This window comes from Pundamilia nyererei, unplaced genomic scaffold (assembly GCF_000239375.1).
Source record: "Pundamilia nyererei isolate P.nyererei 1_Seehausen unplaced genomic scaffold, PunNye1.0 scaffold00141, whole genome shotgun sequence".
NCBI classification, from domain to species: Eukaryota; Metazoa; Chordata; class Actinopteri; order Cichliformes; family Cichlidae; genus Pundamilia; species Pundamilia nyererei.
The window spans coordinates 175,301-188,067 of NW_005187542.1; positions in this window are offsets into that span (position 1 = coordinate 175,301).

The window sequence follows — 12,767 nt, forward strand, 5'->3', positions numbered from 1 at the left end:
CACAGATAATCCAAAATGTGGGCCTTTAAGAAATTCCTCATATAAGAGGACAATTAGAGTGTCTCATTTCCCACTAATATCAATCACACAGCTCATGAATAAAGACAATTAGGCCCTCACGATTCCATACAATTGCATCTGCCCTTTGAGCTCCCCTCCGAATTGGGAGCGATGCCTCTTGGGTATATGGCTCTCTCATCACCGTAGCTCAGCATGAGCCACCACAGTCAATAATAGGAGACAAAACAGAGGAGGCAAGGGCCCAGTTTCAGACTAGATCAGATCCTCTGGACGCATGTCACTCTTCATTAGGGAGGCGGGGTAGCAGGGGACGCCCTTAAGGTGAGGATGGCCACAGAGTGGAGAGGGCTAGGGAGGGGAGGGGCAGAGAGGCAGCTGTGGAACAATGACAGAATCTGTGTCCAAGGCCCCCTCGGGCCAAACACCAGCTCTCCTCCACCCTGAACTGATCCTTCGCCTCTAGACCAAGAGAGAGAGGGAGGGAGGAAAAAGAGACAGAAATAGACCAGTCACACTCAGTGGACTTTCTATCCAGACTTGCTGTAGTGAAGACTGGCTGACATTGATGGAACACATCACATCAATGTGTCTAATGTCATATTCATAGAAATGTGATTGGTTTACCTCAGGCATGGGTGGTTCCCCTTACAGCACAGCAGCTTGGATAATGTCAGGTATTAATCTTTCATAGCCCCCATTAAATTAAGCACTTTGATTCACTTATTATTAATTTATACTGATTGCTGCAATGTTGGTGTACATGCAGGCAAAAGCGGTTACTAAAGGATACCCCTCCCTGGGATTGCCATTTGGGAAGACAGTGATCTTTACCCAAGTAGGAATAAACATTTCACAGTGTAATTATGTGATCTGTTCCAAAGCTAGTGGGATGAATTTGAAGTTTAAGAAAAACATCCGATAACAAGTTTTTTTCTGAATGCAGAGCACATCTTAAGTGGGAAGCTGGAACCTAACGTTCCCCATCTTTGTGCGTTCATTGCTTTGGCACGATTGCCTCCAGGTTTACTTTGTTGTGTTTGTGCAAACACCCACTCATCAGCAGACATGTGCTTCACAGAATGGATTAAATAATGAATATTGTCTCTGAAAAGGGAAGCTAGAGCAAAAGGACCTCAAAAATTGTATCCTTCTTAACAACCAGCAGAGAGGGACCACTCAAGCTGCAAAATGTTTAGAAATCTATACAACAAAAACCCAACTTCTGACTTGATCAGTAAACAGTTTCCTGATTTGTTTGTGATCTTAACTGATAATTTTATGTCTTACTGAACACAGCACAATATCTATTTTAATGCCCTTGTTCAGAGTATAACTGATGAAAAACCAGGGGTGTGGCTACCTTGTGGTTAAACACATAAGTACACATCCTCAATTTCTAATGGTGTTCGATGGACGTCAAATTATACAGCGCACCACACTTTTTGTGGCTATTCAGGCAGTCGTGCAAAAGGATTTGATTGTGGTTTTGACTTCTTCTTTTACTATATCAGCACTTATGTGGTGGTGAGTCTGAGTGGGGACACCTATCATTTAGGAGAAAACTGCAGCTTCCTGCACCTTAACGGCGGGTATAAATAAAAAGGACTGTGCGATGATGTTCCACAAGCGACAAATCCAGAGGGTGTGCTGATGCCCACAGTCTGATCCACCACTTTTCAAGTCAAAAATCCAAATCAGTTGGTGATGTCACTGTGGCTGCATCTATCTTTTATATACAGTCTTTGCTTCGTCTTCCTGACCAAAAAAGACCTGATGTGCTGTAGCAGAAATGTGCTGGGTTTACTGCAATATTAGAAAAACAACGTCCAATCTGTCTTAAAACTCCACGACTAACAAACACTGTGTTACACTGTGAACATGAGATCTGGCTTCTGTTTGCAATTTCTCTAGATTTTTTTTTAAAGCAAAAAATAAAAAAAACCTAGTTTCCATCAAACGTGGGGATATTTCATATTCCCTATTATGTGACGCACCAAATGGTGCAGCATCCGAGCACCTGATGTTTGAGCAACACACACATTTTTTTGGCATCGGCGATACATCAAACTAATAACCTCATCTAAAAGAGGACAATGGGCGCTGTGACGCAGGCCGCGGTGCTCTCCTGCCACACGTAGGTGGCACACACTCGCCTTATTAGCCAGGTCAAACATAATCAGTGATAGACACGGCAGGGCTGTTTAATTATGGCTGGCAGCTGGCAGCGGGGGCCTTCCTTCAGGGGCCGGGTTATGCCCATGCATGAACCCCCTCCCCACCACCACCACCACCACACACACACACACACACACACCCCACACCCTCCACACCAAATACTGCACCACCACCCACACTGCCTCAAATGAAGAATAAATCTAACCCTGCTTTTGTTTGGAGTGAAGCATGTGGCAGCCCCTTCATTTAAAGCAAGGATAAAAATGTGGACAGAATACGGGATTAATAGAGGAGAATGGGGCATTAAATTAGTGTAATTGTGTAATTGTGAGGTAGCAGCACTGTATACGTGTGTGTGTGTGTGTTTGTGCGTGCAAACGTAATAAAAATATCCCTCCAACGAGAGCAAATCCATTTCTCAGAACAAACCAACAAAGCACCTGAGCTATTAGAGGGCTCAGATTTTTCCGTTTCATAACACAGAATGCCTGACAGCTTGTTTGCTGCACTTTGGATGACACAACAGATGTATTCACATGGCGGCTTCCTCCCAGCTAGGCATGTTGAAAAGGCACCTAAGCTGCTGTCGCAAACAGCTTGTAAATCTGCACTTAAATGAGAGCAAGTGAGAGCCCGACTCCTGCCTGTCTGTCTGCCTGCTTACCTGCTGCGCCGCTGAAGAGATATAGCCTCGTGAAGTTTGCAACAAAGCAGTCTGGAGGCAGATATACTGTGTGATTACATTGTTGCTTCACCTTAATGTTTTACACACACAAAAATACACACACACACACACACACAGTCTGCTCTTGTGCATGCAGCAAAAAAAATGAAACCCCAAAAAACAGCTGTGTGTGAGAGACCCAAACAGAGAAGCTGTTTGAGGCTGCAAGCAGTTGTGCACTCTGATCTCCCAAGGCTGTCTGTCCACACACACACACACACACACACACACACACACACACACACACACACACACACACACACACACACACACACACACACACACACACTGTCTCTCATATATGCAGGACTCCCTGATTCAGCCCCCTCTGGTATATTGATCCACTTCATTCTGCCTCAATGAGATGCAGACAGCATCCCAGGCCCAGACCACTCATAATCATCATATAACACGGGGCTGCATTGAAATCTGCCATAGGAAGGCATAAATCGGATAATGCTACAGCTGGGATAATGAACAATATCAGATGACATATTGATGTTGTCATGCACAGCCCGCAATGAAACATAAACGCGTATTGTGCAATATTAGGTTTGAACTAGTACACTCAGGCTGGAGCAGCCAAACAGCTGCAAACACACGTTATTTGTCCTTAACACTGCTCCACACGACACGTACGGGAAGTTATGAAAGCCAAAGGAGCTGCGACCGCTTTAAAGCAGGCCCTTGGACATGTCTCCATTCAGACTCAAGGTTGTTTTAATGCGAGGTTGTGCTTATATATACGTGAATTCAAGTCCACTGTCCTCCTTCATTTTTTTCCCCTTTCAGCCTCTCCCCTATCACGCTGCACCGTAGCCATGGCAACTATTGTGATCGATCCGGTGCCATCTAATACCAAATCTTTCTCCGAACCAAAACTTAAACAATCATGCAGGTCGTCAGCGACGGATCGGGGAGCAGAGGGGATGATGGGAGAGCGAGGTTTGCTTTCCTTGCTTGCTGGTGTGTCAGCTCTGAATTCAGTTCAATAATAAGTACTGTGCAATCCCATTTAAATCACACAAATTAACGGATCATCTATTTACACTGTGAGTCACAACCTAAAACAGATGTGCATACATTGGCTTGTGGAGTCTCATCTGCAGATTAGCGCTGAGTAGCACACAAATAAAGTGCGAGAAGTTCAATCACCAGAGATTGAGCACAGACTTCTGGGAAGGCCTGAACTCAAAGAAAAGGAAAATATAAATAAATCTGCTCAAATAAATTTTTTTACATGTAATTTTGCATGTCGTTTTGTTACATAATTACAATGCAAAATGTTACATTTAATAGAATCTGTGGACATCAGTTTGACAAACACAAGTGAGAGGTCCACGTCAGCGTCAGTGTCCACTCGTCATTCAGTTCAACTTAAATTAATTTAAAAAGGGTAAATGGTTTTAAAAATCGCCTTGTTCACAGGAGCAAAACATTTTTTTTACCAGTAGTAAACAACTTTATTTCCACTTAAAATTTTTGCACATTACCACAGAATTTATCACACTGACACGCTTCCGGAGCCACATGTGGAACTGTAGTTTGTAGTTTTGCACTGGGTTTAATTTTTCTGCTGCTTTGCACAGCACACAACAGAGTTTTGTCCTTCATCCGTGTGGTATCACTTCTTTTTCCAAAGGCTACAGAGACACTTCAAATATTCTCTGGCATTTCCTTTAGTTTTTAGAGCTGTTGGGGCTTCCATACAGCACCACAGCAACAAAGAACATAGCATCTAATGCAGACTTTAGCACTTGCCCAGCAGCTGGAAGGGGAGAGAGTGGGGTGGTAGGGGTGGTGGGTGCAGGGGTTTATGTGAGGAGAGATGTGTCACGTTTACTTTGTGTCAACAGCCATAGATCGCTGGTCAGGGTTCAGAGGTTACACTGTGATATTTCGCCATGTCTCCATTCCCCTAAACAGCAGTGGAGCTTGTGTTTATGTCCAGAAGCAACGCTGCCTCTCGCACCAGATCTCTCTGTCTGTCTGCGTCTTTTCATGTCTGGGGAATGAGAGCGAGACAGAAAAAAAACCTTCCAAAACAAAAGTAGAATCAAACAAACACAGAGAGGATGAAGGGAGGGAAAGAGAGAGACTGAATGAAGAGAAAGCTTATTACCAGAAAACAGATGGCCCCCCAATTCATAGTGGCCCCACGGGGGACCTGGAGGGACAACTCTTTGCACCTCCAGGTTACCAGCACTGCAGAGAGGGGTGGAGCACTTAAACACGACTCTGTGTGTGTGCACTTTTGTGTGTTAACTTGTAAACAAAAAGCAAATTTGTGACATCCTTGGCAAGGTGCCACTCTCAGCTCGATTTCCCAGGAGCTTGTGTTTAAAGACTATTTCATTTAGAGCTTTTGTTACATCTGAAAATGGATGAAGAAAGACAAACAACTCTGCGATGCCACAATGCTGCCAGCTACGAAGAGCTGTTGAGAGTTGAAACTCTGTTTCCTCGGCGGACGCTGTGAAAACCAGACTTGCATGTTGAATGGTGGAGTAAGTATTTTTAGAAAAATAAAACACAAACACACATTTGGCATCACCTTTTGTTTCATCAAACCCATCGCTCGACATCGTCGCCGGGCGAGCTAATGTCACAACATCCGTAAAATGAGATCTCACACGCGCCCAAACATTCACACCCTTTCAGTGTGCCTATGCAACTGTACGAGTGGACACACACACACGCGTGCACACACACAGATGACAGGCAGTGAGTGGAAATGAAGGATTTGGAGTTCCATCCCGTTACATTATGCAGCAGATGGCGTGCAGGCCAAGCCCGGCCAGGCCTCTCCCAGGAGAGAAAGAGTGAGAGAGAAAGAGGGGAAGAGAGACGATGGGGGAGGTGTAGAAAAGAAGGGTGAGGGACAAAGCTGTTGTCTTTTTTTTCTTTCTTTTTTTTTTTTAAACTGCCGGAAACCAACGGGTTGGTTTCCCTTTTTTTTTTTCCTGACTCTCTCTCGGCTTCCCCGTGGGACAGAATCCTTCTCCTCTCTTCTCCTCTTCCTCTGCTCTTCCTCACATCACCTCTCCGCTCCATCCTCCCCCCTTCTGCCCAGCTGAGGCTACACCTGAGCCCAGCCACGGAGGCTCCAACCCCAGCTGACCCGCCGCAAGGAAGCAGAGGACAGAGGAGGGAAAAGGTGAGAGCAGAGGGAACGATGAAGTATGGAGTATTTTGGAGATATTTTAACAGAAAAAATAGACCAACGCACCTTTTTTTGTTGTTGTTTCACATGGAAAAATTATAATCATGTGTGTCTCGGTGTAGGAGCTGTATACTCTGACTAATTTGAAAAAAATTCACACATACATAAACTGCCGCTGATTTGATCAAATGCCACAGTCAATACACACACACACACACACACACACACACACACTCTGATAGACACACATGCAAAGTGTTCTGTGACGTCCCCCAGATCTTTGCCCCTGGCACTTTTTGTTTTGTGTTTTCCGAATTAATTGAGCCAACGCTCAAGTGCAGGGCCAGATGTCACTGCGACCTGTGGGGATTATTAGAAATCTGTTACCCTCATTGTTTATGTGGACCCCTTCAGACCACAACGCCTTGCGTTCTTCCCTCTGAAGTTTAAGGGAGAAACAAGCCCCAAACCAGATTGCTAATGTACAAAATAACAGTCTCCAGGTTCCAGGAATGGGACCAAGCCTGCATATTGACATGTGGGACATTATGGGACTTTTCTGTCCCAACTCCAATGGCCAAGGCCTGTGCCCAATGGCCACCGGGGGCCCCCTGATGCCCTCCCGGTTTGGCCCAAACAACGCCATACTCCTTGGCAGAGCTCTGGGCCTAATGAACTCATCAGCCAGCTGGAGGCCCTAGATGGAGCGACAGGGTGCGCTCAGGGGAGGATGAGGGGCCAGGGGGAGAGAGAGAGATAGAGAGAGAAAGAAAGGGTCATCGGGCTGGGGTGCAAGGTATGAGGAAAGTGGAGGTGTGGGGTGGCTGAAGATAGCTAACGAACACCATAAATGAGACAGGTGCAGCTTCAGAGGAGGGCTGAGGGCCAAGACAGGAGGGTCAGCGGGCAGGAAGAACAGGTATGGGAGGCTGTGGAGAATGAGCAGAACAAGGTGGGATGGCAAGAGAGAAAGAGGAAGGAGAGGAAAGGATGGATGGCTCTAACATGGGGTTCAGATGTGCAGGTGATAACACAAAAGTTCTGAAGTTTCCAGTCAAGATTAAGAGAAGAATTAAATGCACTAAAGAAGAAGAAGAAAAGAGAAGCCATTCAAAGTAACAGAGCTTTAATGTTCTAATCGACTTCTTTGTTTAAAGCATAAGAAAGCTGCAGATCCACTCAATATATAATTCCTATCGTAAATAACAATTTTCTGAGCAACCTTCAAGAAAATGATATACAGGAAGCAATCATTTTGAGTAAAAGTCGAATGAAATATTTGAAAACAAAGGTTTATTCATTCAAATGATTAATCTTAAAGGTAAACATATTTGCTAAAATCCAATAAAGTCCATTTAATTTGACAAGAACATTAAATTTGATATTTTACATTTTTTCTTGAGTCTATTGCCATTCTAAATTATGTACCAGCTTAGTTTTGCTCTGAAATGAAAGTTGCAGAAAGGAATGAAATATGTTTAAAAAAAAAAAAAAAGTCAGTGCACCTCATGGATTCATGGATAGTGCATAAAAATAATTATGCTTAAAAAAGGATCATAGTCAGGATTTAAAATCTGAACTAAAAAGCTGAAAATTATCCATATATACTCTTGTTTTTCTCATATCTGTTTGGGCAACACAAAGCTAATGATTTAAGTTAAGTTAGACAAATTTCTTAAAAAGTAAGTTGAGACAACAGCTGCTTAAGAACTTGCTGATTATTGCTGTGAGCTCAGATAGAAAATCAGTCTGATTGAATAAACAAAGTCACCGGAAAAACACAAAACTTCAGGCGCTGCAGAGCAAACTGAAACAGGGCTTTACGAAGCTACAAAACGTACAGTTGTGACGATCAAAAACAAAAGGGCAGAGGCTGACCAAATGCATTTTCCCACACACAGAAGAAAGTGTACGCTGATGCTGAGAAGAGTGATACAAAGACTGACACCTCTTTTAGGTGCGGATGGTTGACGGAAAAACATGAACCCTTGACCCATACACTGCAGGTCATGTGTTCCCTTAGAGGGAAGGGTCAATGCAAATCAATACCAAGTTGTTCTGAGTGATCACCTTTTTCCTGTGATGACACATTTCTGTCCTCATGGGTATGAAAATGATTTATATTCACAGCCGGACCTTCACAGTCAAACCCAACTCAACACCTGTGGCTTAGTGAGTCAGACATCACTTTCCAACCACCATGTTCAAAATCCTAAATATGGGAATATAGTTTTCCAAGAATGGTTTTCTATCCATGTATTAGAGTTCCAGAGACTTTCAGAGTCAATCCCAAGGAACTGTTCTGGCAGTACATGGTGGAGTAATGACTCATGAGGGCATTTTATGGTGCCTTTTTCTATAATTTGCATGTAATATCATGCTAGCAAGAGGCTAGGTTAAAGTACTCTAACACCAATGAACTTCTAAATCCTTCTAAATATGCTTGTTTAACCCATTTTTAAAACACACAAACGTGAAAAATTGTGGACTATTACATTAGTTCAGCTGCCTGGCAAGTTATGAATGTCAACCTAGCTCCGCCTACCAGCTTTGCCATTTGCATATCCAGTCTCTGACTGTAGCGTGGTTGTTATCACACAGCACTGTTGAGGTCATTACTCAACAAAAGTAATGTATTACACATTACTCTTTACTTTTCTTAAAAGTAATGCAACATGTTTCTGAACTTCTCGCCAGAAGTTACATTACATTCCTTTTGCATTCCTTTTGTGTTACTTCATAAATTGTCACATTTAACAATATAAACCTTATCTACAGTTCTGCAGATGGACACAAATCCCTATCCTACTGTGAACACACAACCTCTCTTTGTTAAAGTTGAAAACTAGAACACAGAGACTGCCAAGAGTGATTCTACAATAGAAACATTTACAAGAAAAAAGTTCCAATGTTACAAATATGACTGCTCATCAGGATCTCGGCTGCTTGGACTCAGCTTTAATACCATTCTGGACTCTTGGCTTGCTTTGTGTTAGCATGCTATCTGTGCAGATGTAAAGATTATAAAGAGCTGAAGTTGTATTAACAGTATAATACGGCTGTTTCTGTACAGAGGCTGTATTTGAGTATTGTGCTGTTGTCCTTTCATGCAATAAAAATAAAAGCAATGGTAAATGGACTGGTTCTTATATAGTGCTTTTCTACTCTATTTTGAGTACTCAAAGCGCTTTACACAACTTGTGCATTAAACCATTCACACAATCACTTCATCCACACACATTCATACTCCGATGGATGCATCAGAGAGCAACATGGTAGGTGACCTGCTCTACCACCTGAGCTACAACCATCCCGTAATGTCCTTCTCCTTTATAATCTCCACTCTTTAAAATCTGTAGACCACTCCACCGTTTTCCTCCTTCCATACAAATATGGGAACCAGCCAAGTGTAGCATAAATGTGTTGGAAGAAAAAGGTATGTTTGTTTGCTTTTATTTTTCTGTCTTTCCTCTTCACGCCACAACCCTGAACTGGGTAAGCGCAGGAAAATGGATCCTCTTAGCATGCAGATAACTGAGGAACCTTTTTAATGCAAGTAAATGGTAAATGGACTGGTTCTTATATAGTGCTTTTCTACTCTACTTGAGAACTTCCAGTAGCTTCATCCACCATTCATACAACCATTTCTTTTCTATGCTTAAGTGCTTTCTGTCTAACATTCACACTCTCTTGGATTCAGAGCAACTTGGATTTAGTATCTTGCTCAAGGATATTTGGCATGCAGACTGGAGCAGCCAGGGATCAAACCACCAACCCAGTAGATGACCTGCTCTACCTCCTGAGCTACAGCCACCCAGTAATAATGTGATAAATACGTTTTTTGTCCTGTCTTCCTCTCCTCACCCCCAACTCGTCCTGGCAGATCGTTGCCCCTCCCTGAGCCTGGTTCTACCTGTTAAAAGGAAGTTGCTGCTGATTGTTGGGGTTTCTTTATTTTTACCATACAATATAAAGTGCCTTGAGGTGACTGCTGTTTTGTTTTAGCACTATGTAAATAAAATTGAATCAATGTAATTATTGAATTTGGTGTGTCAGAGCCAACATTGGCACACAGGTATAATAATGACTCTGCTTAAATTAGTCAAAAAAGAAAAAAACTTTTTTTAAAAAGCACAGAAAATGAATTGTCATCTTTATTAAAATGAAACTGAACGTTTTATGTAAATAGCAGAGCACATCTGGGTCGTTTGCTGACTAATCTTTGCCTCTGAAGTCATCACACTTAGATCAGCATCATCACCAAGACATTTTCATCCTGTTCACTGCACAATCAACAAACTCATCATCTGTCCTCCTGCACCTCTCACTATTCGTTCCCAAGTGTGTGTCTCTCCACTCCTGATGAGTGAGTGTGCGCGTAACTGCACATTCATAAGAGAGAAAGCGAGCACCTTTGTGTGTCCATATGCGTCTGGGTGGCGTAGAACGTGCTGGGCGCCCTGCTGGGAGCACAGATGGTGCCGAGGCCTGCCACGGCAGCGCTGACGACGGCCACATTCTCACATGGGACCTCCAGCTTTCTGGATCCCACACCTCCTGTTCAGGCCTGAACTGACAAACGCTTCCCCTCCCCATCCACACACACACACACACTCACTTTCTTTCGCTCTCTCTCTCACACACACACACACACAAACACACACGAGGCCAAAGACCAGGCCGCTGCCTATTTCACTAGCCTGGAAGAAAAGAGAGAACACAACACATGGACGAGTTGGCGGTCACACGCTGCCCAGAGTGTTCCCCAGTGCGTGAGCGTGTGTCTCAGTGATGCAAGTGAAGCAAAGGTGAGAGGGGTCGAGTTAGAGTTCTATCAACTTTTTGGCTTCTGGGGCTAAATGATCAGTCGCAGCAACTTCCTCAATGTGTTCTTTGTATTTCTCAAACTGTCTTTTCTCCCACTTTGTCTTCATTTCACTCACCTTCGTGGAACCTCCTGGCCTGCGTGCCTGCTCTTCTCCATCTTTTCTTTTTCTCTCTCAGCCTCTTAGTTCTCCTCTCTCCCTTCTGCCTCGTGCAGACGCCCCCTGTGGCTCACCGTCCACCTGAGAGAAGCCTCATACATCTCCTGACAAAGTGACTAATCCTTCCCATTTCACAGCTCCATCCCACTGCTCTCTGGGAATGTTCAAAACTGTGTGTATGTGCGTGCGAGTGTGTCTGATAGGTGACAGGAGGGAGTATGTCACACAGGTTCAAGGTGGGTTTTTTTTTTTTGTTGTAACAAGCAGCTCAGACAGCCACAGGGGTCTACAGAGCTCTGACTGATTAGAGAAATAACTCCATTACAGACATCTCATCAGAGTGATATCACCTCCCAACTTCTTGTTGACAGCTTCGTCACCACCTACGTCCACCTACGCACAAACACACACACAAAAAGGCTTGTTTTTAAGTCTTTTCGGCTTTTAGACTAAGCCCGGAAAACAATTTGATCCTTTCAGGTTTCAAATTTGCATCTTATTTCCTCACAAACTCAGCAGCAGTATTCGGCCTCAGCTGGTTGATATGAACCCCTCAAATAATAATCATAATCATAAATCACCGAACGGCTTCCTTCCCGTGTGTCTGCCGGTCTGAATGATTATGGGAACCACAGCAAGAGAGAGTATCAGCCTACGCCAAACTCGTGTTCACAAGGTGATTGTTTCGAGGGAATATCTCAGTCTGAAAAAAGTTTCATTAGTTCTTTATAATGCTTTTTTAGCCGCTTAAGGAAAAATGAGTGTGCGCTTGATTTGTTGAAATTTTAAGTATGAGATGACACTGTTCATTGTTTACATTTTCATCATATTACATTTTTTAAGGAGGTGTGTAATGGTCAAAACCTAATGACTTATTGGATTGTTTTATCTTCATATTGCTACAATGTCTGTGTGCAATGTCTCTAAAACTTTCTTTGCATCATCTCTGCGCCCACTGACCTGCTGGAAATGACACGTGTGAGGTTGTTATTAACATGCAGTGTTGTGTCACAACAAAATTTCATTTTCATAAGCGGAAGCACGACTTGACGTGCACACAAATCAGCTCGGAACCAGCTCAGCTTCTTTACCAGCACCGCCATGACTAAAGCAAACATCATCCATTAACTGTTCTCTGGTGACTCCACCACCCTGCAGCTTGCCTGTCTGTCTCCGGAATCACTACATCAGCTGTGGGATGTAATTGCAGCAGGCACTAACAAAACAGCCTTGGAGGGGTCCTTCATGTCTTTGGCCAAGGGCCTTATGGTCTGAGGAGGGGTCCGGACGATGCAGACCACCAAGCTTATACTATCTCCACTTCTTCCATCTGTGAAGTAATTAGGGTGGTGGTCCGTGCGTGTGTGTGTGTGTCTGTGGGCTCCAGCTGTCAGGAGGCCTCTGTCTCCTGGTCTTGACATGTCTCCGATACGCCCCGCTGTGAGTCCCTCTGTGACACACACACACTCCACGGACCCGGCCAGAGCCCAAGGCGAGCTGTCCGTCATCTCACACACAAGCATTCCCTCTCTCTCTCTCTCTCTCTCTCTCTCTGTCATGCACACACACGCTGATTTTTCAGTGATATGGTCCTTCTGGCACTGTGGTAGTACTTCTCTCCCTCATTCACATATTGTGTGTGTGTGTGTGTGTGTGTGTGTGTGTGTGTGTGTGTGTGTGTGTGTGTGTGTGTGTGTGT